Below are 24,827 nucleotides of genomic sequence, written 5' to 3' on the forward strand. Positions count from 1 at the left end.
TGCCCCTAAATCACGGTCATGAGACCAATTTTGTTGAGGAGCACAGTTTTAATAGGAATCTTGTTTGCTTTTATTTAGCACTGGTCATAGTTCATATGGCACATTCACATCAATGTAGCCTATGTTTTATTTCAACAATAATATATGTGTGTAAATTTGGCTTTTCTGAGGGTTTTCCCATGCAAAGGAGTTTACAACCCAACTGAATGCACATCATTTGAACATGTTGAAAGAAACACTCATGGCAATGAAGTTGGTAAAAAAGGTCATTACACAACTGATCAGCTCTCCCCACAAGAGAAAATATGAAAAACTAAAATAAAACCAAAACAAGATACAAGTGGAATTAAACAGAGAATTATTATTGATAAATCCAGTTGTATTCTTATGTCTCTAGCCAGTGATTGAGAAGCAGTGGGTTCATATGTGCCACAATGATGAATATAATGTAAAGTGTGCCTGTAAAACTGAATGACACAGGAGAAATATAGAAGTGACTTGATACTTTCACGGTACCTCTGTGGTTTAGACACACAAACACACACACACACACACACACACACACACACACACACACACACATGCTTACACAGGGGTATTTGTACTGCCATAAAAATGAGGAACACCCAACAACCTCTGCATATGTATATGTATATACTATACACATTCACAGAGCCATCCACTCCAGTATTTACTATCCTTTCCCATCAGTCTTATATAACACTGACACAGTGTTGATAGACAGTATTACCTCTTCTTGAGTGGCCTTACATTTAGAATACTGCAAACACACACACACTCTTGATGACCTTTGTATCACCACGAGGATGAGATATGCTTATGCACACAAGTGCTGTAGACACGGTGCACTTAGTCATACATTTATTTTATACACACACACACACACACACACACACAGATCAAACAGTGTTGTCATTAGTGTGGGTTTGGTGATCGGTCATCATAATGCAGACAACCACTGCAGGTGAATCACTGGATCAACAACCTATTGTCACTCTGTTCTCTATGTAATTTGATAGAGAGCAGCTGGATGAGCAGCACGAATATTCGTCAATGATCCTACCCTCTCATGATCAGTCTGTTTCTTTTAAGGTGGGCCATGGTTGTTCATTCAGCATTTACCCTCTAATCTTGCTGTCAGCATCTGTGCCATCACAATATTACTATATTTTGTGTGTTATAAGTTTACTGACCAACAGCAACTCTTCAAGTGTATAAGGTTTCATTACAGCATGAGGACATGCAGTAGTTGTTTACATTTAAATAAATAGTTCAACTTTTTGGATCAGAGGGGCAATTTGATCATTTTCACAAAAACGGCAATAGAAAAAAAATAGGAATACTGTGGTCAAACACAGTAAGTTGGATCCATCATTCACTGCACATCAATAGGCTTGCTCCATTGACATACCAGCAAGTCTAAAAGCAAATCCCCCAATAAAACAGTTTTAACATCTGTTCCTTCAGGAAATGTCTGACAAGGCAGGATCAACTCCCATAGTGTTAATGGTTATTTTAGATAACTTGTAAATTGCCCACCAGTGATTTGCTAACATCACATCATGTGATCACATTGCTGAATCATGCTTGCGAATGAGCTGTCTCCTAAAAACTTTTCACACCTCTGAAACTATTTGTTCATTATAAGAAAAATAAATAAAGAAGAACAGAGGGTCGAAAAAATATTAAATGGCCTGGACTCAAATTGACAGTGACTTGCTCATGGTCACTGGAACAAAACAGATTTGCATATTTCTATCACTACTGAGCGGGTTTGATCTTCAGACATGTGGGCATCAAATATTCAGCTGGTAAATTTCATTGACCCCCTATTCCCACTGTTAACTAAAGGGTAAATTAATCACACCTCTAATGGACTGAAATGGCATTTCATTGTTCAAGGTCTTCTATTTTCTACACATTTGTGAAGGGCCAGAGAGAGGGAGAATTGCTGGTCGTAATCCACAGGACCTGAAGCACACAGCCTCAGGTTGTGATTGGTGAGATGGATGACTGAGGGGGCTCAAGGAAGAAAGGAAGAGAGAGAGAGGAAGAGAGGTTTAATTGGATCTGAGTCACTCTGTAGAGTCACTTGTCTTTCATTAAGAACAGAGAAAACAGAACAGAAAAACACTCATCTGACACTCTGACAGTGACACTTATTTAAAAGACACAAACACGGTTGCGTGTTGACCTTGTCTGTCTTTCAGTTTGGCTAACAATCTTTCAGACAGCATGTCTGAGAATTATCCTTGTGGAACAGAAATGCAACAGTCTCTCTGATATTTTGGGTCAGACTGTTGTTTCATTCATAATTTGTTACCAATTAGCTGATAACTGGAATTAGAGGAGATGAATAGTGGGCGGCAGAGGCAAAAAAAGAGCAGACTCAGTGCAGTCACGGTTATTGGAGGCTAGAATACAATAAGAGTTGCAAAATTTGGGGAGAAATATATAGCAGTAGAGTTTATTAGTCGCCTGCAGGCATAGTGTATATGCTGTGTAGCGAATCAATAAGCCGAGGGTAGAAGCACAACTCATTACAGACAATACATGGACATAAATTAAAATTGTTCCTGTGGGTACAGTCAAAAATATGTCCAGTACAGTAGTCACTTAAACAACACAAGATGCCCCAAGCATCTAATATTTTTTTTAATGCTAAGAAAAGTCATGTTTAAGGGTAGGGCTCTATTAACAAGCTCATTACAAAATTATTTACACTGAGACAGTAGGCATCCACAAGGGAACAAGACAGAACACATGAGCTCTTGTAGGCACCGTGAGACTGCACTGAGCTAAGTGCAAACATCAGCATGCTCAGTGACAAGGCTTATATGCTGATGCTACATGCTTATAAGCTGTGTTTACAATAGGTTGTTAGCATACTAACATTACACTAAGCACAAATTACAGCAGAGGATGATGGGAATGTCAAAGGCTGTGAAGGTGATAAACCACAGTAACCGACAAAACTAGCAGCATCAATGATGTTTCAAGGTTAAATGTCAGATGACCACCAAAGTTAATATGAATGTCCAAATTCAATAGTCCACAAATGTCAACCTCATGGTGGTGGTAGAGGTACAATCAGGGGATCACCAAAGTCATTAGGATCCATTGTCTGAGCACCATTAATGTCTGTACACAATTTTGTGGCAATACATCCAATAGTGCCATCAACATCCGAGTCCAGCTGACAAAAGCAACATTTATTACAACAGCACAAAGTATTAAAACCAATTTGTTTTTGAAATACATGACACTGATACTGAGCCTTACAGCTGCCATACATTCAACTTAACTTCTAAAGAGAACCTTGGAGAAAAATCTGGAAATCCACGCACTGGTAAACAAGGCTGAGTTATAACCCTAACCCCAATCAAACTCACTCTAAGCAGTGAGTGTGCTATTTCCCCTAAACAGAGGCCGTCAAAAACAAGGACATCAGTCGTCGCTCCTTCATGTTAAGCAGGACATTCTGGTCTTACCAGCTGCAATCTTCCATGACATATTATGATTCACCATTACAAATGTACTGACTGTCTGACTGTGGTGGTATCCTCACAGAAATCATTAAGCGTTCTATCCATTAAAATTGATTAATCACAGCATTGTTGGTTACTGACAGGAAAACACTTAAAGTTAATGTTGCTAAGTCTGACCTTCAATGAAACCTATCCTCTGTCCAGCATTCTTCCATAATACATGTTCTTTCCTGTTCTGAATGTTTGCAGATTGTGACCTTTTAAGTAAGCTTTTGGTTTATCTTCAACTGTTGAACTGTTGAAAATTTTAAGCTGAAAAGTCTTTACCCTTGAGCAAAGATTTCAGCCAGTGTTATTAAGCTGCAGAATTATTCTTCTAATGCAACTGTGTGGAACAAATCTGTAGTGTTGTCATCAACATCCATCCAGCCATTTGTTCATGCTTCCATCTTTTATTTCCATCTTCATCTATGGGTCAGCACAGTCCATGAATCCATTATATAGCTGCTCTCTTGACAGCAATGTCATAAGATGATGATGAGTCATGATGAGACATGTGTAAAAGCAACCAAAAAGTGGTGTTAAGTTTTCCTCAGTGGACATGTCTATTTAAATCAGCTTACTGATTTAAACCAAGAGCAGCATAACTCTGTTCTTTAAATTCCATTATATGATAACCTACTGAAGACATGTTTTAATGTTTTTAACTGAGGCCTAAAGGAACTATTACGTTTTTCTATTGCTACATTTCCAATGTTAGCATTAAGATCTATTTATTTCAGTCTTGGCAATAGCTTCAGCCATACTGGCATTTACAAGACAAGAGGTTATGATACGCCTACTGAGAGGCGCTACTTCTTCAGGGCAGCCTGGATGCTACAGTGACAGGTCTAGCTGCTTAGCATGTTAACTTCAGTACATGAAAAGAAGTGATAGAGATAGAAGCAAATAGTCCATGCCAGTGAAAGTAGCCTTAACTGTGCTGGATCTGTTCTTTCAAATCTATGCCATGAGACTAAAAAATACAAAAGAAACTAACGTAGAAAAGTATGGATTTACATAATGAAGCAGAAAATCAACGTGTAGGATCAGCATAGCAACAAATCTGCTGAAGCTGAAACGTTGACTGTGAAAACCATGGGAGAATTAATTTACATTTATCTGTTTGAAAATGAATTATTTTAATGAATTGGAGTAGAGATAACCTCTGCTAACATCATATGTTTAGTTCAATGCCATTTCCTAAATTCTCAAGCATCAGAAATTTATTAACTAAATAACTTGACTAAATAACAGTCTCTGTGTCGCCAGTCACAAAATTTCAAGGTGTCTGATTACCATATGTCGCTTTTTCTCAAACTAAAAATTATTAATGTTTTTGCCACCTGCTTCAAATTCCAGCCTGCAATCTGATCTAATACAAACTAGGAAGAGTAGAATTTGATATCATCAGCAGCTGTGGATCACTTGGACTCTAAATGCTGAAGAGCTCTGAGTGAATTTTTTCTACATCAGAAGCCTATAGCCTGGGAATAACCAAATAACAATCAATATCTCTTCTGTTGGTCAGTAAATATATCCAGGAGCCTCTTATCAACCTGACTCTAATTGTGCAGAATAAACAGTATACACACACATAGACACAAACATGCACACACACGTACACAGATAGTAACTAATTAATCACTCTTAATCACAAAACAGGAAAAATACTGTATCTTTGCCCTTCAGATGTACATGTAAATAATGAGCTCCATCTATAATCCCAGTACTGCTTTACTGACAAGAACAGACCCACTCCCCGATGGTAACAAACACTTGTGTCTAGCACACGCACACGCCAGCTTACACACACTACCTGCTGCCTCCTGTGATTATTACTATAATGGTTTCCTGTAAAAATGTTGAGCAGCATGATGGGTAAGAGTCATTAGTGGCACAGGTGGGACCATAAATCACATTTAACACTGTTGAACTTTTCATTGATGATAACCACACACAACAAAATCAATACGGCACTGCACATGTTGTAAACAAAGATATAAGATGAAAATGGGATGACAGGTTTTTTCTGGCCTTTTTAAAAAATACAAATTTCTGCAAGACAAAAGAGACAAACTTTAGTATGGTGTATTGAAATCTTGTGTTCGTGTATGGCACAAATAATAGCCTGTTAAATACACACAATACACATAATACACAATGCACAAAATATGCTCAGAAGAATCAATAGTTCTTTTGAAAAATTTTTGCAGCTCATGCAACCTTCCTCTGATTTGACTGCATCAGATGTAAAAGAAGTTTTAATCATCCCCATATGAAGCACTTTGAAAGTCAATATGACAAAGATAAATAATTAATTGCACTTGACTCAAAAAAAATCAATACACAACTGTCTCTATCTGCTGACAGTTATAAAAATGCTGTTTATCTGTTCGATGTCTGTCTCAACTATGGCATACAGCAACATAAATTTATTCAAGATCAAATGCTGTAATATGTCTTTAATTTCTGTGTAAATGTTGAGTTATAATGCCTTTGTAATTTACAATGCCATATATAGACAGAGTTATATCAAGTTGTTTTAAAACTTTACTTTTTACCCACTAAAATATTAGACTTTATACATTTGGTGCACATGTCTTTCAGGACTTTATATTTTGACAATTTTAATTTAATATTTTTACCAGCAACTGACTGAGCTTGAGTCCTGAAATAATTGGTTGATTGATCGATTAGTCTTTTAGGTAAGTTATCAGGCAAAAAATGCATAATATTTCTTGGTTTTAGACTCTAAAATGTGAGGGTTCGCTGCTTTTCTCATTTTTATATAATTGGACGTTGAGATGTTGAGATCGTTTGTTTTGTCCAACCAACAGCATAAAACTTAAGATATTCAAACACCCACGTTTTCTGACAATTTGCGGACTTCATGTTTATTTAAACAATAATAGTGATAATAATTGTGAGCTGTAACCAAACAACAGACAAAATGTTAGGCAGCAGTTTCCGTAGTGTAGTGGTTATCACGTTCGCCTAACACGCGAAAGGTCCCTGGTTCGAAACCGGGCGGAAACAACTTTGTGCCGTCACAGCTTTCTCAAACAAAGTGAAGATAGACAGTGACTTTGACCTGCAACCTGTGGGTCTCCACTTCATATGTTGGAAGGTTCGGTAAAAGCAACACACACTCTGTTTGTGTAAATGTTGGCAACAGTGAGTGTTGTTTTTACGTTACATATTACATTTAACATTTACATTACGTATTCCCTGCTGGTTGAGGAACAGAACGCCACCTCTTTACTGTTGCAAGGAAGCTTTGGGGTTGGATGGGGAAAAAGCTTATGACCACGTCCCTCAAGGAATATTGCAAGTGGATGCCTCTTGCTCCTCCATCTGTGAGGCACTTACTTGTCATTATACTCACACATTGGCAAAAATGGATAGATGCACATTAGCCAGTGAAAGTAGTGGTAATATAGTGGTAAAAAAACAGACCTATTTATTGTACAGAAGTGTACTCGGTTGATTTTCGATTGACACCAAAGTGATGTAAAATCCATATTTGAAGCTACCATGTAACTTTGGCTGGAGATTTAGTTGTCTGGTGTTTGTGATACCTTTCCTAACTCTCCTATAATTTTTTGAATATTTCATAGTGTGGAAAAAGAAACATAAACTTTAACAAAGAAACGTTTGAACCACAGGGGTCATCTTCATGTCAGTTCAGTCATTTCAGAAGGCAAGTAGAAACTGCAGGTGATAAATTCATTTTGAGCACTGCACCACATCTGTTTCTGAACAAAAGTTTGTGAAGCTATTCTACACTATCATACTTTTGATGGGAAGGCTGAATACTAATTTACTCCATCCTTGATGAATTCCTATTTAATGGGATGCTGTGTGCCAAAGCAAAGACTGTTTGTCATCTTCACTTATGCTAATGTGTGAGGAAAGTTTTACTCTTAAATCTGACACTGCAGTGATGTATCTTTTTATAGATTAATTTGTGAATTATTGTCATTATTTGGCCAACCACTCAAAATTCAAACTCTTTATTCATTGGATATATTAGGGAAGTTAAAGTGGAGGCTACTTCTGATTTAATAGCAGCAGCCATGAAAGTGCAGCTCCCCTGAGCATTACAATGAGGATTGCATTTGAATACACTGGAAGTTTGTCACATTTACTGTTGGACAATGGTGTTTTTTTTAGAGAGAATTAGTCTGTATAGTTTGAGTATGAAAATTCTAGCTGTCAAAACTCTTGCATTGAAACTTGAGTACATAGTAAAATAGCTATGAAGGCAGTCATAAGCATTGTTACTGTCCAGTTTTTAATGTTGGAAAGAGACAGACACAGACATAATGATAGTCTCATAAACTGTTGAAACCTACATAGTGAAAGAGGCGCGTGGTTGTGGCCCAGCCTGTTTTACAATGACAGATGAGAGAAAGAGAGTCTACTTGTGATGTGAGCGGTCCTGATTAGCAAAGCAGCGTGCCCGTGCATACAAACAACTGTCATGTACTCAAAGTCAAGTAGCCACACTGAACAACAAATCAAACAACAGCATGCCTGTGTTTCTATGTGTTTTGACTCAGTTTATTTATGTGTTTCTGTGAATTTGAATCTATAATAGTATGAATTTAAGTGTTTAGGTGTTTAGGTGTGTTTGTGTGCTGCAGGTTTGTTGTGTGCTTGTAAATATGTTTTGTGGATGTAAGGTCCTGGGGATGAGTGTAGTGGTGTCAGCATGGTGCTTATGAATTTGCATAGGAGATGATGTCATGGATTTTAGTATGAGGATCTCTAACACTGAGAGTAGGACATACACACATACTTGTCTGTCCCATTCTTGTGAACATGTTATCTCAATAAGGCCTTGAGGGAATTTCTTCAAATTTGGTACAAACATTCACTTGGACACCAAGGTCAAGGATGAAGGTCATGGTAACCTCACTCACCTCACCTCAATATGTTTTTGGCCTCTTCAATGTGATATCTCAAAAAGATTAAATAAGTAGATTTTGCTGGTCAAAGGTCAACATCACTGTGACCACACAAAATACATTTTTTGCCACAAATCAGAAATTCATACACTAATTATGACACAATGTAAAACAAATGTTTAATAGGATAAATGATGAAGTGATGACATTTTATATCCAAATGGTCAAAGGTCAACTTAACTGTAACATCATAATGTTCTACAAAAGACTTTTGGCCATTTTATAATGCTGTAACTCAGGAACAGAAGATAAAATTGTGACCATATTCCCTGCAATTTGACTGGTTGGTGGAGGCCTACAAATGTAATGAGACACTACATAAAGAAGAGTCAAAATAGATGGGTGAGGAAAAAATTCATATACATGTGCTTATGGTCATAGCTTATGCTTTTAAAAATCATCTGTAAAGTTTGATTTTAGTTTCATTAAACAGAAATTTTCCCCATGTATTTACAACAATCATGTCCAAACTTTAAAAGTAAATTGTTTGATCTCATTTTAAAATATAAACCTTCTAAAATCTTTCTCAAAGAGCATGGTATTTCTTTCAAAGGGGGCTTTACACTGATGGTGAGATATTTGGTTGACATTGCTCAATACTTACATGGGGGAGGTTTCTTATTAGAATGAGACTTCGGGTTAGAGTCAACTATCGTGAAATGGAAATCGCAGTGCCAAAACTCATCATGCAAATAGTCCAATAACGGCTCCAGCTCGCAACAATTAGAATCACTGTATAACATCTTGGAGCTATTGCCTTGGACACACACACTCGCATAGATGCAAAGTAATGTTTCAATCTTGTATTACAGAATGAAGAACAAACTTGTGTGCATCTAGTTTAACTGTTATCTAAAAAAGATAGATAGAATAGGCAGGATGTCCACATTCAAAAAAGAATAAACGATTGTATTATAATGTATTTAAAGCAGGAAGTAGGTCAAGTATCAATTTCACATATCTGTGTTCTTTCATATATTTCAAGTCATTATTATTAGCTGAGTGAACCAGAGATCATGTTGTGATCACACGAGCCGCAATGCCTATCAATTTGTTGATGTTACAACCCATGAGAACTCAATAGTTATAATATTATTACACGAGTACTATGGACTCACTAGTTGCACCACAACAACACTTGAACTCAGCCTTCATTTTGTTTTTTTGTTTTTTGTAAAGTTTTGTGAATGTCTGTTAAAGAGTTATGGTACTGTCGCAGTGACATCTGTCAGGGGGCGCAGTAGACAATGCATTTTCTGTAGTGTAGTGGTTATTACCTTTGCCTAACATGCAAAAGGTCCCTGGTTCAAAACGGGTTTGGAAACAACTTTTGTGCAGTCATGGCTTTCTCAAACAAAGTGAAGATAGACAGTGACTTTGACCTGCAACCTGTATACCTCTATTTGATATGTTGGAAGGCTGGGTAAAGGCAACGCACACTCTGTCTGTGTAGATGTCAGCGACAGTGAGTGTGGGTTTGCACATGGCAGCAGGGTAGCTGCCTTTCTACGAAAAATTAGGGATGGTAAGCTATTACTGCTCAGACTGTCATGCTCGAGCTAAAGCCAAGCTCATTCCATGGGCGCTCAAGGGACACTCCAGCCAAAATAGGAGCCCCCAATTCAGCAGCAACATTATGGATTCCCCGCTGGTTGAGGAACAGGACGCCACCTCTTTACTATTGCAAGGAAGTTTTCACGCCACCCAAATGAAAGGAATCAGCCTTTTTTCTTCAAAAATTAGTCCAATTCTCCCACTGCTGGGACAGCACAACCTCAACTGATTTTGAAGAGTTACAGTAGATATGACCAGCTTGGGCGGAAGTTCACATTCTAATTATTCGGATTTGGCTTCTCTGGTGAAAACGCTTATGGGGCTCAGTGCACCGTGATGCATTTGTCGGTCAGGGACAGACAAAATGTTAGGCAGCAGTTTCCGTAGTGTAGTGGTTATCACGCTCGCCTAACACGTGAAAGGTCCCTGGTTCGAAACCGGGCGGAAACAACTTTGTGCCGTCACAGCTTTCTCAAACAAAGTGAAGATAGACAGTGACTTTGACCTGCAACCTGTGTGTCTCCACTTCATATGTTGGAAGGTTCGGTAAAAGCAACACACACTCTGTTTGTGTAAATGTTGGCAACAGTGAGTGTTGTTTTTACGTTACATATTACATTTAACATTTACATTACGTATTCCCTGCTGGTTGAGGAACAGAACGCCACCTCTTTACTGTTGCAAGGAAGCTTTGGGGTTGGATGGGGAAAAAGCTTATGACCACGTCCCTCAAGGAATATGGAAGTGCAAGTGGATGCCTCTTGCTCCTCCATCTGTGATTACGTCCAGCTTTGAATCTCACTTGTGTTGTATCCAAGGGCCCTTTATAGCACATTCAAGTCATTGGGGTTTAGCTTCTCCAATGAGAATGCATATGGGGCTCAGTGTACATTGGTCCATTTTCCGGCCTCAGGCACAGTACAATCAAATCAGAACAGTTTCCGTAGTGTAGTGGTTATCACGTTCGCCTCACACGCGAAAGGTCCCCGGTTCGAAACCGGGCGGAAACAAGTTTCTGCTTCTGTGGTTTTTTCAAACAAAGGGAACTCAAACAGCAACTGTCATTCATAAGCTCCATGTCTCCACTGCACGTGCTGGGTTACAAAGAGCATCGTTGCGAGGTTGGATAAAGACCACCCAAAATGGATAGATATCAGCGCTAGAGCGTATGGTTTTGCAGGTGAAAAAGCTCTTCCATGTAAACACAAAGTTCCCGATATAATGCTTCTGCCAATTTTCAAAGTCCACATTTCTTGACTACAGCGCCAAAGCAACAAATGATGGGTCCCTGTCCTCCAACATAAAGGGTGTATCGCGGTAAATGTCAGAGCAGCGCCATTGGTCCGATGACATGGCTTGTTTGAGGGTAGCAGAAGTCCTCGTTAGTATAGTGGATAGTATCTCCGCCTGTCACGCGGAAGACCGGGGTTCGATTCCCCGACGGGGAGAGTTTCTTTGGTCTTTCTTCACCACAAAGCAAAGCTCAGGTAATGCAACAGCATCCAGCATACTGTTGCTGTCCAACAAATGCTTTGCCTTGGAGAGACTGCCACCTTCCCCTGTAACAACCGAAATGAACGCATGTTGAAAAGTAAATACAAACTTGCTCATCTTGTTTGCGTTACTAAATGTCAGCAAAGTTTGACCTTATGGCAGAGAAAAACCAACACTATTTCCACCAGCTTTCAAACCAACCTACCATTTGCATGAGAGGCACAATTGATAACCACCTGTCACATTCAGGTCAATGTCACCAAAGCAAAACTACCAGGGGTTGTCAGCTACGACTGTAATCCCATTGGCTCCTGGGTGAAAAAGTTTTCACGCCACCCAAATGAAGGGAATCAGCCTTTTTTCTTCAAAAATTAGTCCAATTCTCCCACTGCTGGGACAGCACAACCTCAACTGATTTTGAAGAGTTACAGCAGATATGACCAGCTTGGGCGGAAGTTCACATTCTAATTATTCGGATTTGGCTTCTCTGGTGAAAACGCTTATGGGGCTCAGTGCACCGCGATGCATTTCCCAGTCAGGCACAGACAGAATGTCACGCAGCAGTTTCCGTAGTGTAGTGGTTATCATGTTCGCCTAACACGAACTTAACATGATACACGATACAACTTGTGTTGTATCCAAGGGCCCTTTATAGCACATTCAAGTCATTGGGATTTAGCTTCTCCAATGTGAATGCATATGGGGCTCAGTGTACATTGGTCCATTTTCCGGCGTCAGGCACAGTACAATCGTGTCAGGACAGTTTCCGTAGTGTAGTGGTTATCACGTTCGCCTCACACGCGAAAGGTCCCCGGTTCGAAACCGGGCGGAAACAAGTTTCTCCTTCTGTGGTTTTTTCAAACAAAGGGAACTCAGACAGCGACTGTCATTCATAAGCTCCATGTCTCCACTGGACGTGCTGGGTTACAAAGAGCATCGTTGCGAGGTTGGATAAAGACCACCCAAAATGGATAGATATCAGCGCTAGAGCGTATGGTTTTGCAGGTGAAAAAGCTCTTCCATGTAAACACAAAGTTCCCGATATAATGCTTCTGCCAATTTTCAAAGTCCACATTTCTTGACTACAGCGCCAAAGCAACAAATGATGGGTCCCTGTCCTCCAACATAAAGGGTGTATCGCGGTAAATGTCAGAGCAGCGCCATTGGTCCGATGACATGGCTTGTTTGAGGGTAGCAGAAGTCCTCGTTAGTATAGTGGATAGTATCTCCGCCTGTCACGCGGAAGACCGGGGTTCGATTCCCCGACGGGGAGAGTTTCTTTGGTCTTTCTTCACCACAAAGCAAAGCTCAGGTAATGCAACAGCATCCAGCATGCTGTTGCTGTCCAACAAATGCTTTGCCTTGGAGAGACTGCCACCTTCCCCTGTAACAACCGAAATGAACGCATGTTGAAAAATAAATACAAACTTGCTCATCTTGTTTGCGTTACTAAATGTCAGCAAAGTTTGACCTTATGGCAGAGAAAAACCAACACTATTTCCACCAGCTTTCAAACCAACCTACCATTTGCATGAGAGGCACAATTGATAACCACCTGTCACATTCAGGTCACTGTCACCAAAGCAAAACTACCAGGGGTTGTCAGCTACGACTGTAATCCCATTGGCTCCTGGGTGAAAAAGTTTTCACGCCACCCAAATGAAGGGAATCAGCCTTTTTTCTTCAAAAATTAGTCCAATTCTCCCACTGCTGGGACAGCACAACCTCAACTGATTTTGAAGAGTTACAGCAGATATGACCAGCTTGGGCGGAAGTCCACATTCTAATTATTCGGATTTGGCTTCTCTGGTGAAAACGCTTATGGGGCTCAGTGCACCGCGATGCATTTCCCAGTCAGGCACAGACAGAATGTCACGCAGCAGTTTCCGTAGTGTAGTGGTTATCATGTTCGCCTAACACGAACTTAACATGATACACGATACAACTTGTGTTGTATCCAAGGGCCCTTTATAGCACATTCAAGTCATTGGGGTTTAGCTTCTCCAATGAGAATGCATAAGGGGCTCAGTGCACATTGGTCCATTTTCCGGCGTCAGGCACAGTACAATCGCGTCAGGACAGTTTCCGTAGTGTAGTGGTTATCACGTTCGCCTCACACGCGAAAGGTCCCCGGTTCGAAACCGGGCGGAAACAAGTTTCTGCTTCTGTGGTTTTTTCAAACAAAGGGAACTCAGACAGCGGCTGTCATTCATAAGCTCCATGTCTCCACTGGACGTGCTGGGTTACAAAGAGCATCGTTGCAAGGTTGAATAAAGACCACCCAAAATGGATAGATGTCAGCGCTAGAGCGTATGGTTTTGCAGGTGAAAAAGCTCTTCCATGTAAACACAAAGTTCCCGATATAATGCTTCTGCCAATTTTCAAAGTCCACATTTCTTGATTACAGCGCCAAAGCAACAAATGATGGGTCCCTGTCTTCCAACATAAAGGGTGTATCGCGGTAAATGTCAGAGCAGCGCCATTGGTCCGATGACATGGCTTGTTTGAGGGTAGCAGAAGTCCTCGTTAGTATAGTGGATAGTATCTCCGCCTGTCACGCGGAAGACCGGGGTTCGATTCCCCGACGGGGAGATTTCCTTTGTTTTCTGCTAAACAGCTGAATCTTCACCACAAAGCAAAGCTCAGGTAATGCAACAGCATCCAGCATTCTCTTGCTGTCCAACAGACGCTTTACTTTGGAGAGACTGCCACCTTTCCTTTTTCTGGACTTCAAAGCAAAATAGCTACTGCAAATTGTCAATGAAACATTTAGCTGCTAATCAGCAAGTTTTTTCCCCAGAAGTTAGTGGAGACCAAAACAGTACTAAATGGAGAATGTATTGACCTGACATGTGCCAGGTTAGACACATGACTATGTGAATGTCAATCTGGCTCTGTATCTGCTGGATCTGTAAATAAGCAACTGTTTGCTAACAAGGTGGTCATAGCAACTTAATAAAGTGATAATATGTCCACGTTTTATTTACGGTTGTTCCCATATGGCCAAAAATATATACAATCTGCATTACTAGTAGCCTGGCTCCACTCAATATACATCATTGTTATAAGATGGTTTATATTTCCTAAGGATATAGTTGTCACATTGGTACAACTGTCAGAGTAGCTCATATGAGGTAGACAGGTGTAAGATGTGACATACTACAGACAACAGAGTAGTAATGACACATGCTGTTAACACACATTTAGTGCAGACTTACACAGTCTGTAATCTTCCTTTCTCTCCTTTCCTCTCTTTGCTTTTTGCCTCTCTTCTCCCTTCCGTCTTTCATCTTTCTTTCCTTCCCTCCTCTCTGTTGTTGACCATTACAAGCAGTCATAAAGACATTAGGATATAACCACAGGAGGTAGGAGCTATAAAACACACACATGCCATGTGGCCCTAATGTGTATAAAGTACACAAATCAGCAGGATCCTTCTGATACACAAACAGCCAGAGAGGAGGGCAGATAAGAGAGCCAACAAGCCTGTTATAAATATATGAAATATAGATGTGGGTATCAAATATGTGTTGATAGTTTAATGTACAATAAAAATATCATATTATCATTATAAATTGGTTGAGTTAGTATTTATTGATTGTTATTCTGGTGTCATGATGTTATAACAGAAAACTTCACCTATTTGCTCCAACATACAAATCTGTGGTTCTAGCTTGATTATGTTGTCTTACTAAACAAGCCAAAAGGAATTTTCCCTGCAGAGTGATTACTCAAAAGTGTGTTGTTAATACTGTAAGAAATCCAGAATATAATATTCAGATTGTATTATTTTGTGGAGCATTTGTAAACAGTGGAAGTGAATGAATACATTAGACTGTCCTCGGTTTTTTCTTCTTTTTTTTTTTCCTTCTTTCTTGATTGTGTTGAGTGTGTCTGTATATTACAGTATCTGTCAGTATGGGCCCTGTAACCAGTTTTATTGGTTTTTAGCTCATTCCTTGTAATAAATGTGGATTTTTAAAAAATGTATTTATTTATTTTTTAATTCATAGTGGTTGTTTGGCCATCCATCCCTCAGTGCCTGGTGGCTTGTGTGATTGTTCAGTTCGGGAAAGGCTATAAAAGCTGGCTCATCAGCACATTCACTATCTTTTTCCAACTGGCATTGACTCTTTTTACTTTGGCACTTTTAGACAGCTTTTATCTCACACATCATGCAATACTTTTATCACTGACATTACTAATTTCCACAATGTATTGTTTGCTGTAGTTCAAATCATTGATATTTAATTTTCTCTCTTGTGTGGAAAACACTGAGCTAGTTTGTGACATGACGATGATGATGATGATGATGATGATGATGATGATGAGTAAATTTTAAAGCTTTTACACTTCATAAATCCATTTATATTTGCATTTGATGAGTAGTGTGTGAGTAGTCTCAGCAACTAAATGGACAACACCAATTTACATTATTGAGAAAAATTATGCACTGTGGGATAATCACAGCCTCTTGAAGCTCAGAAACTAGTGGCACTTGCCAATCAGAAGATGCAAGGTTTGTCTGTATCAAATGAAGACCTCAACCTTGAAGATATTAAACTATATCAAGACCTGCTGCCACACCGAGCGTTCATTTGGCAAGGTAGACTTGATATCCTGGTATCAGACAGGACCCTTGTTGCATGTATTCCTCCTCTTTCTCTGTTTAATGACAATCTAGCAAGCATGTTTGCAAGAACAGGCATTAGACCTCTTCCGTCTGTCTTATGATGTCTTCTTTAATGGTATACATTGATGTGCTGCATCTGTAGTTGTTTCTAGTGTTAAGCCTCCTGTAGTCATATAATCCTTCTGTACCTGCTATCATAATGACAACAAAGTGACCTGGCAGCGCTGCCGTCATAACATCACAGTGACTAGGTGAGCATTCGGTGAGGTCAATATGGGACATAGGGATGGGAGACGTAGATGCAAATTTGGAGAGAGCAGGGGTTATTACAAAATGCCGGAAATGAAATACCTCAGTGAGACTACTTCCAATTAACAAATTCATGCATGCTTTTTATGATGTCAGTCCCTATCTATGTATGTGAACAAATCAAAAAACTTACACAGTGGAAAGCTGTAGTTAACAAATCTGCATGGCAAACAAGACATGCTACCTCACAACCACTAGACATGCATTGCTGCATGCTTCGGTGCTGACAGACACGCTTGTTTATGTTAATATTTCATAGTGATAGTCAAAGGAATGACATTTTTCTCATAGCTGTTCTGTCAGGTTCACTCATCATCTGTTCTAAATGTTTTACACGTGTTAAGAAACTTTAGATATACATAATTGACACATTGGTCTAAACTTGTTTTTGTCTGTTTCCTCCACACTTAGAGCAACAACAGTACATTTGGCTTTTTGTTTGACAATGCACAAAACTGCTTGAATTAAATATTAAATATTATCTGTAGCATTGGCAAAACAGTTCCTTCACTCTGTTGAGTCAAGTCAATATCATAACTTATATTAATTTCTGTTTATGTGGTACTGTGTGTAATAAATGTCTAAATACTTGATTCTGACAAACATAATCCCCCTCACATACACAGACGCACACATAAATAAATAAAAGCGACATCTCCATCTTCATGTCATGTCATCTCATTCCACATCCCTCTGATGACGCAGGTGAGTCGAGCAGATTCTGCTAAATATAACTTTGCACTGGAAATGTCATCACTGTCACATTCCTAAATAAAAACCTCACCACAGCTTCAGATAAACTGGTTACATCCTGGTGAGCCCAAGTAAACTTTATCAACTTGTATCATCACCATCTTCATCTGTCTCCCTACCCTCTCTTCTCCTTTCTGCCCTCTTTACCTCTGATGTGTACTATTTGATAATTTGAGAAAAACAACACTGAGAAATTCAATGTATGCATAAGACAATGTATGTAATTAGCAGATGTCAAACAAACCATGAATAATCAAAGGTCACAAAACCACATGAAACAATAAATCAAGTGTATCAGAGGGTTCAACCTCAACGCTGACTCCTCATCGGGCATACACTTTTAATCATGTGTTTGCTAAACAAAGAAAAGTTAATATATGTTCTGAGTCATATCTTGTGTCTCTGTCAAAGTAAGTCATATTAGTCTTAAAATAGATTTGAACACATTTATGGTTTTTGTTGTCTCATTCCATCAGCAGGGAATTTCTGGGACTGCAACACTTCAATTGCCCTTAGGTCAAATGTGTGATTTTCTGCTTTTGCTGTTTTGTTTTTTTTCTAACATGCACTCATCATGTTATATGATATGGGTGAGTTTCAGGTGATGGAACAAACTGCTACAGTGCAACAATTGTCCAACACTTTCATATTTTCGGCTTTGTTTGCTGTATATCCCCAGCTGCAATTTCTCCAACATTTGAATAGTATGTTCTGTCTGAGTCGCACTCCTAGTTAATTACATCGCTTATGAGTGCTTGGTGGAACAATGTCGAATCTACTTTCTGTGTTTGGAATGAATAAAGAGCGCAAATACACTAGTGCTGGCAGTTATTGTCATTACTGATTGATCTGCTGATTATTTTCTCAACTGATCACAATTGAAAACCTTGAACCAATTTATTTATTTTTTACTTAAAAAGTTTACTTTTGAGTCAGTCAACTACTCGATTCATATGTGCATCAGGTTGTGCTACCAATGACAAAATCAAGTCAATGAAAATTTTACTTTTTGTGTAATTTTCTGTAAATTTTACTTAATGAAAATCTATTTAATAAATGAGAGTTTCTGCTCTCTGGCATGGATGAGCAAAGAAACTAGTCTTGCTAATAAATAAGTGATGAAAGTATCTATTGTCAGTGGTTGTAAGTGGTTGTAACCCTGTACCAGAGAGAGGGACAGCCTAAAAGGAGAGTCAGAAACTGTGAGGATGAAAAACAAAATGATTTTACCCTATGATGGCTGACGGTGTGTGATGTCAGCCAGTGTTTGTTTCCCAGGCAGACAAATGCAATTCTACTTAATTTGATTTGATTCAATTTGCTGTCTGGCAAATTCTAATCGTCGGATGTAAATATTGTTGGTTAAAAATGTCACAATGAAACTGTAATGAGTGGAGCAGGGGAGGAGGAAGAAGACCAGCCTCACACATTTCACATTGTCAGACCACAGCAGTTGAAGACATTACCTCTCATTTTGTTGTTCCTTCAGGACCTGCTGCTAATCACATGAGGGATGTTGCTGCAGAAATAAGCAACCATGAATAAATTGAAGATAGTTATCTTGTGCTCATATTGTCTCAAACAATTACAGTATTACAGTGATTACATAAAAGTGTGAGAAATGCTTCAGGAGTACTTTGGATAATCACTTGTGTTTTGCTTCTTACAATAGGCACACTTTCATCTAAACACCAAATGATTAAACCGATTTGTCCAAAGAAAACTAAACACTCAGTTAAGACAGTACAATGAATGCACAGCAAGTCAAGAATGTTCTCCAGGATGTAGGTGGACATGCTTCCTTGTCAACGTTCAAGAGAAAACTTCAGGACCATAGGACTCACCACAAGATGAAAGGTGAAAGGTGAAACACACAAAAAGAAATCAGTGAAGTCCTGGAACAAAGTTCTATGGACTGATGAAACACAAATCAACTTCTATCAAAGTGATGGAAAAAGGGAGTTGTGGAGAAAAAAAGGAACAGCTTATGACCCAAAGCCACGACCTCATCTATCAAACGTGTTGACGGTTCTGTTATGGCTCAGCTATGGATGGCTGCCAGTGGAACTGGCACAATGACGTTTATTGATGATTTCACTGCTGACAGAAACCCCAGGATGAATGCAGAGGTCTACAGGAGCAGTCTGTGAGCTCAGGTTAAGCCAGTTGCATCAAAACTCATTGGACAACATTTCACCATTCACCAAGACAATGATCGTCAACATACAGCCAAAGCAACCAAAGAGCTTTTCAAGGTGAGGAGGTGGAATACCCGCAACTGGCCGAGCCAATCACCTGATCTCAATCTGTGCTTCAATCCACTTGGTGAAGACCAGACAAAATACAATGGCCGGATGTCGAGAGATCAAAGACTTCAGGCAGTAATTGGGTGCAAGTAATTGTCCGCAAAATATTAATATTAAAATATTGTTTGACTTCATGTCTATCTGTCCAATTAGCCTACTTTTGAACCCCTAAAATTTTGGCACTATGTGTTAAAAGGGCTATACCTTCCAAGCAGTTCTTTCTATGTAAACCTACTGAAATTAAAACAGTTCAATGTAATATCCATTATTATGAGCTGTTTGGGGGCTGGTTGTTTTCTCCGTGTGAGTCTCTGTGTGTCATCATGGCAAAATATGGCCCTGGAGACACCTGCTGTATCAGGAACTACCACAGAAGCGGTTTTGAGTACTTTGGCAGGTGTTTACATGTTTGTCTGTCTTTCTGTCTCTCTGTAGAGTTTTGTCACTGAAATAGAATCGCAACCATGCAAGATACAGTCAAGAAATCTTACAGGTGTGTACCTGACATCAAAATGAAGGCTGAGTTTGAAGATAACTCTATGGGGGAATTTTGTGCAGAATATCCATATGACATTTTGCAACAGGGTGCATAGTGACTGAACTGTTACAAAGCCCTGACAGGACCTGATGTCAAAGTACCATCTTTGTTAAATGCATTAAAATTCTTGACATAAACCCAACTTTGCCTAAATCAATACACTCAGAGGTTTTGCTGCTACAGCTTTACTTGTTCTGGTAGCCTATTACCTGTAGCTTATCATAGCTAATGTTAGCAAACGTTACATACATTTGTTGTGTAACTGACATCAGTGTGTCATTTCTCTGAATTGTTTTAACATATAACGTTATCCTGCTTGTGTCACACTTGGCTGCAGTCAAGCTAAAGTTACATTGGGTCACTTTAAGATAATAAATGTGAATGTGTGATTGTCTAACTTTCAAAGGCCGAAGTACAAACCAATTATATGATTGTATTCCAATTAATCATCTCAGTAACCAACACTCTTATGGCCTATAACCTGTGAAGAATTAATATTCTGTATCTCCTTACTGTGTAGTGTCATGATGTGAAAAATGTTTTATCATAATCCTTATGGTAATTTGAGTGATCAGAATAGCACCAGCCAGGTAGCATCCTAGAAGTGTCTGTATATAAACAGGATGGTGATGAACCAGCAGGAGTGTCACACTCAGCTGATGACTTGACAAGTGCCTGGAGGGCCCTCATCTCAAACAGGCAATTTTAAGGTGAAAGAGACAGCAGGAAGTGAGTCTACACAAACTTGCATGTGTACTGCATATGTTAGAGCATGTTGATCATTTTGGTGAAAATTAAATTCAGAGATCAAACAAGGATTGATTATCTTGAAAGAAGATTTGTATTTCAGTAATAACAAAGCACTTTTTAGAGAAGATGTTCTTTATGTTTATTAAAAAGAAAGATGTTGGACCTTGTAGTAAAGCACAGTAATAGTACTGGAGAAGTGAAAGCATATTATAGTTTACAATGGACTGAAATGCCTGACCTGACTTTTGATTATCTTTTGTGCTGTCACAGAGTCAGATGCTGTATTTAGTTGAAAGTACCCAAAGTCACTGGTAAACATTCAGTCAGGCTGTGCAGAGATTACCATATTACCATGTTACTCTGCCTTTTTACTTCCACCAAGGAGGTTATGTTTCCACCTGTGTCTGTTTGTTTGTTGGTTTGTTTGTCAACAGGATTATGTGAAAAGTACTGATCTGATTTGCACCGAACATGGTGGAGGGATGGGGCATAAGGGAAGAACCATTCCAGTTGCAGGGGCAGATCCAGGAATTTTTTTTAATCAATTTCCGTACCATTGCCAGATTTTTTTTGACACTTCTCTCAAATTCTCAGGAAATAATGTATGGATCTTGATGTAAAAAATATTGTTGAGATCTATTACTTTGTACAATTTGGTGTAGATCTGGATCTCACTGACCTTAGGATTGTTTCACTTTACGTCAAATCAATTTTATTTATATATCTACACTGGCCCTGAGAGCTCAACGCACTGCAACTTAAGAACACACATGCAAAGACACAAATGCGCTGCAAATTCAGAAAACATCTTCATCAATTTGAGAACACATGAACACTAGGGAGTGATGAACCTGGCTGAGACCAAATGTGACTTTTGAAGTTAAAAGCATGGGATAACAAGTATGTCCCAGCCAGGTTCATCATTTTTTTTTCTTTTTAAGTTAGTTTTTCCATTATTTCCAATAGGCAGAGAGAGAGAGAGAGAGAGAGAGAGAGAGAGAGAGACAGGGAGAGAGTGAGAGGATGATATGGCGCACAGAGCCACGGGTTGGACTCAAAGCCAGACTGCTGCGGTCAGGATTATGCCAACAGTCAACAGTTTAAGTTGGCCATGTTGAAATGTTATCATTCAGCAGTTACTTAAATGGAATAAATGCCTTTTAATTAAACGTAAACATTTAATAACCAGCAGCTAAAGGCCATATTAGCGTAAAGGTGTTTCCTTAAGTTTGGCCATGTCATCAGTTGACAGTATTTTTATAAATTTCCAAGTGCGACATGATAATGTCAAGTAATCTGTTCTATATTGACATTCACTCTCAGTAACACAGTTACCTCTATGTATAAACAACACTGTGTATCTCACACGTTCACTTTCACAGATTTATTACTTTCTGCAGACCAGAGAACAAATGTTTCATGTGTTTACACTAGACTAGAAAAACCTCTAATGGCATCACTTTAAACCCTACAGCTGATTGGTGTGTGGATGGGTGACAAAGAAAAAGAGAGTGACCAAGAGAATCGATCAAGTGAATATCCAAAGGCAAAAAATTTGGTTTATAGCTCTGAGCCAGCGTCAGAGAGGAGTGGCGCCAGACAGAAAGAAATACAATAAACTGTGACATGAATTCTCCAGAAATGTGTGCATTAGGCAAATAGAAAGCTTGTTGAGTGACTGTAGAGACAGTCAGTTCAAGAATAAAAGGAACCTAGTGTAGGCCTACACACAGATGGCAGGTGTGAAGTGCCCATTCAGAAATAACAAGTCTACAAATCCAAACAAAGTAAAATTAATTACTCTTTACACAGAGTTACAATGTACTTGATGTGGACGAGTACAATTAAACAAGTGCTGTGTTTTATTGGAAGAAAGTTCAAAATATCACAATTACAGTGTACAGTGCCCTACACATGCTACTTTCTCTAGCTTTTAGCTGTTTTGGTTGGTTTAAGCAAAAAACAGTGTGACATTCAGCCAACAGCTCTCTGAGATTGATTTGGTGCATCAACATGCTAACGTGCTTACAATGCTGATTTTAACAAGTATAATGTATACCATGAATGTAATGTTCACCATATTAGTCTTAAGATGCAGACATTAAATATTGGTAGAGACAGGCCTCTGGTAGATGCTGGGATATCCAAAATGAAAAGTGAAAACTGTGATCTGATGGTGGTGGTAGATGAAAAATCAGGGTATCATCAAGGTCTTTGGATTCAGTAATCTCACACATCATCATCATCAAGGCCTCATCACACTTGGATTTCCTCCTTATGTCTGTTTGGCAAAATAACAGATTAAAATAGATAATAATATTGTGCTTTCCACAGAAATAGCACAAACAGGTGTTTGACATATGAATTTAACAGTTTGATTACAAAAGAGAAGTACATATTCAGTCTCTAAAGGCTATGTTCGAGGTTTCTGGCAGAATTTAGGTTGATTACACAAACTAAACAGCTCATCATTGCTGAGGGACTTTGGCTGTGGAACTTGTCATGCTTCACCTCTTGAGGACTTGATCACGCGTCACATTGCTGAAATGGACCTTCCTTCCGAGCTGCAGTTAATTACTCTGTGTTCAAGAGTCTCTTGAATATACTTGGCTTTGAAGCATGCAAATTGTCTTTTTTTTCTTTTTTACTCCAAGGAGACGGTTAACCTCCTCTCTTGTAAGGTTTGTTTTGCTGGTGTTTTCTCTATGATATCCACTCAAAACTGCCTAGACTCAGTGCAGCTTTTATCTTAACGTCTGTAAAGTTCCTCTTGTTCCATCTGATTACCACAGATGACAAGATATAAGAGACTGACAAGATACAAAGGACTGACCAGTATTAATCTGACCAAGACATGTCAGGGAAAGAAGTTTCCTCTTCCTCCTCCATCATCTGATTCTTCTTCAATTTCTTTACTTTTCTGTCCTGGCTGACTCAGTTCTGCACAATGTTCTCATTTCCCCTCTGGGATCACACACACCTGCTAGTCCTCCACTAACCATCAAAAACCATTTCACAACCATCCATCCCATCTGTCCCCTATCTTCATTTATTATTCTGATAGAGAGCAGCAGTCTTACTTTCAATCGTCTAAGTTGCCACTCTGTCATCTCTCTCTGTCTCCCTCCTTTCACAACATCTGGTTTTGAAGCCTGGTTTGTTATAATCATGATAAATATCTACTCATTAGTACATGATTTTAATGTACACTCAGATTTTCTATCTCCGTTGGGTTTGCAAAAGCAGTAAGATACACCAAGTAGATAACAACAAATTATAAGCCTGTTTCCAATATCAAACGGCGAAACAGTAACCTAATTTCCTTTGTAACATTAAAATGAATTTATAACATACCAAAAAGACTGGTATTGCAGTCAGTGCAGTTTTGTGTCAAGCTGTAGGGGAGAGTTCAGCTGGGCTCTACTCTGAGGCCAGGAAGAGCAAATATGGGTTTAGTAGCCCAGCACTGGGTGCATTTCTTAAGCTGTCAAGACCGGTTTACTTTCTTTTCCAGGCTTAGAGTTGGCCATAGCCTGTGTTTACGCCAGCTGTCAGCCCAGTTCTCTGAGACACACTGCCTCCCTGTGGAATATAGCTGTAACTGGAATGGCTAAAGCTGGAGAAGTTACTCAGTGCACTCTAGGGCTCTTTGCCATTCACAAGGACTAATAACCACACCAATATATCAGATTTTTGAATTGAGACTTTCCATTAACAACAACGTTAAGAGTAAAAGTAAACACTACAGATTAGAATGGATGATGAATTTAAAATAGGAGAGCAGGGATTTCCTGTAAATAAAAAAGGCCAAACATTTAAGTGTGGTGACTATGGTCATGTAGAACATACAGTGGTAGGAAAAAGCAAAAACAAAGTATGTGAACCCTTTGAAATTACCTGATTTTCTGCATTAACTGGACATAAAATGTAATCCGATCTTCATCTAAGTCTCAAGTACGGAGAAACCAA

At 39.0% G+C, this 24,827-nt stretch overlaps 8 non-coding genes across 8 annotated transcripts; all 8 read left to right on the forward strand.

Annotated features, from left to right (window-relative positions):
• Positions 1 to 6,514: 6,514 nt before the first annotated feature.
• On the forward strand, positions 6,515 to 6,587 carry trnav-aac. Its single transcript has one exon. It is a non-coding gene; the product is annotated as a tRNA-Val (tRNA).
• A 3,865-nt stretch (positions 6,588 to 10,452) lies between these two features.
• Positions 10,453 to 10,525, forward strand: trnav-aac. Its single transcript has one exon. It is a non-coding gene; the product is annotated as a tRNA-Val (tRNA).
• Positions 10,526 to 11,012: 487 nt separating this feature from the next.
• On the forward strand, positions 11,013 to 11,085 carry trnav-cac. The gene has a single exon. It is a non-coding gene; the product is annotated as a tRNA-Val (tRNA).
• Positions 11,086 to 11,451: 366 nt separating this feature from the next.
• Positions 11,452 to 11,523, forward strand: trnad-guc. Its single transcript has one exon. It is a non-coding gene; the product is annotated as a tRNA-Asp (tRNA).
• Positions 11,524 to 12,331: 808 nt separating this feature from the next.
• On the forward strand, positions 12,332 to 12,404 carry trnav-cac. The gene has a single exon. It is a non-coding gene; the product is annotated as a tRNA-Val (tRNA).
• Positions 12,405 to 12,770: 366 nt separating this feature from the next.
• Positions 12,771 to 12,842, forward strand: trnad-guc. Its single transcript has one exon. It is a non-coding gene; the product is annotated as a tRNA-Asp (tRNA).
• Positions 12,843 to 13,650: 808 nt separating this feature from the next.
• Positions 13,651 to 13,723, forward strand: trnav-cac. The gene has a single exon. It is a non-coding gene; the product is annotated as a tRNA-Val (tRNA).
• A 366-nt stretch (positions 13,724 to 14,089) lies between these two features.
• Positions 14,090 to 14,161, forward strand: trnad-guc. Its single transcript has one exon. It is a non-coding gene; the product is annotated as a tRNA-Asp (tRNA).
• Positions 14,162 to 24,827: the final 10,666 nt, after the last annotated feature.

The sequence above is a fragment of the Seriola dumerili genome, unplaced genomic scaffold, assembly GCF_002260705.1.
Source record: "Seriola dumerili isolate Sdu_G_001 unplaced genomic scaffold, Sdu_1.0 BDQW01000191.1, whole genome shotgun sequence".
Classification (NCBI taxonomy): domain Eukaryota; kingdom Metazoa; phylum Chordata; class Actinopteri; order Carangiformes; family Carangidae; genus Seriola; species Seriola dumerili.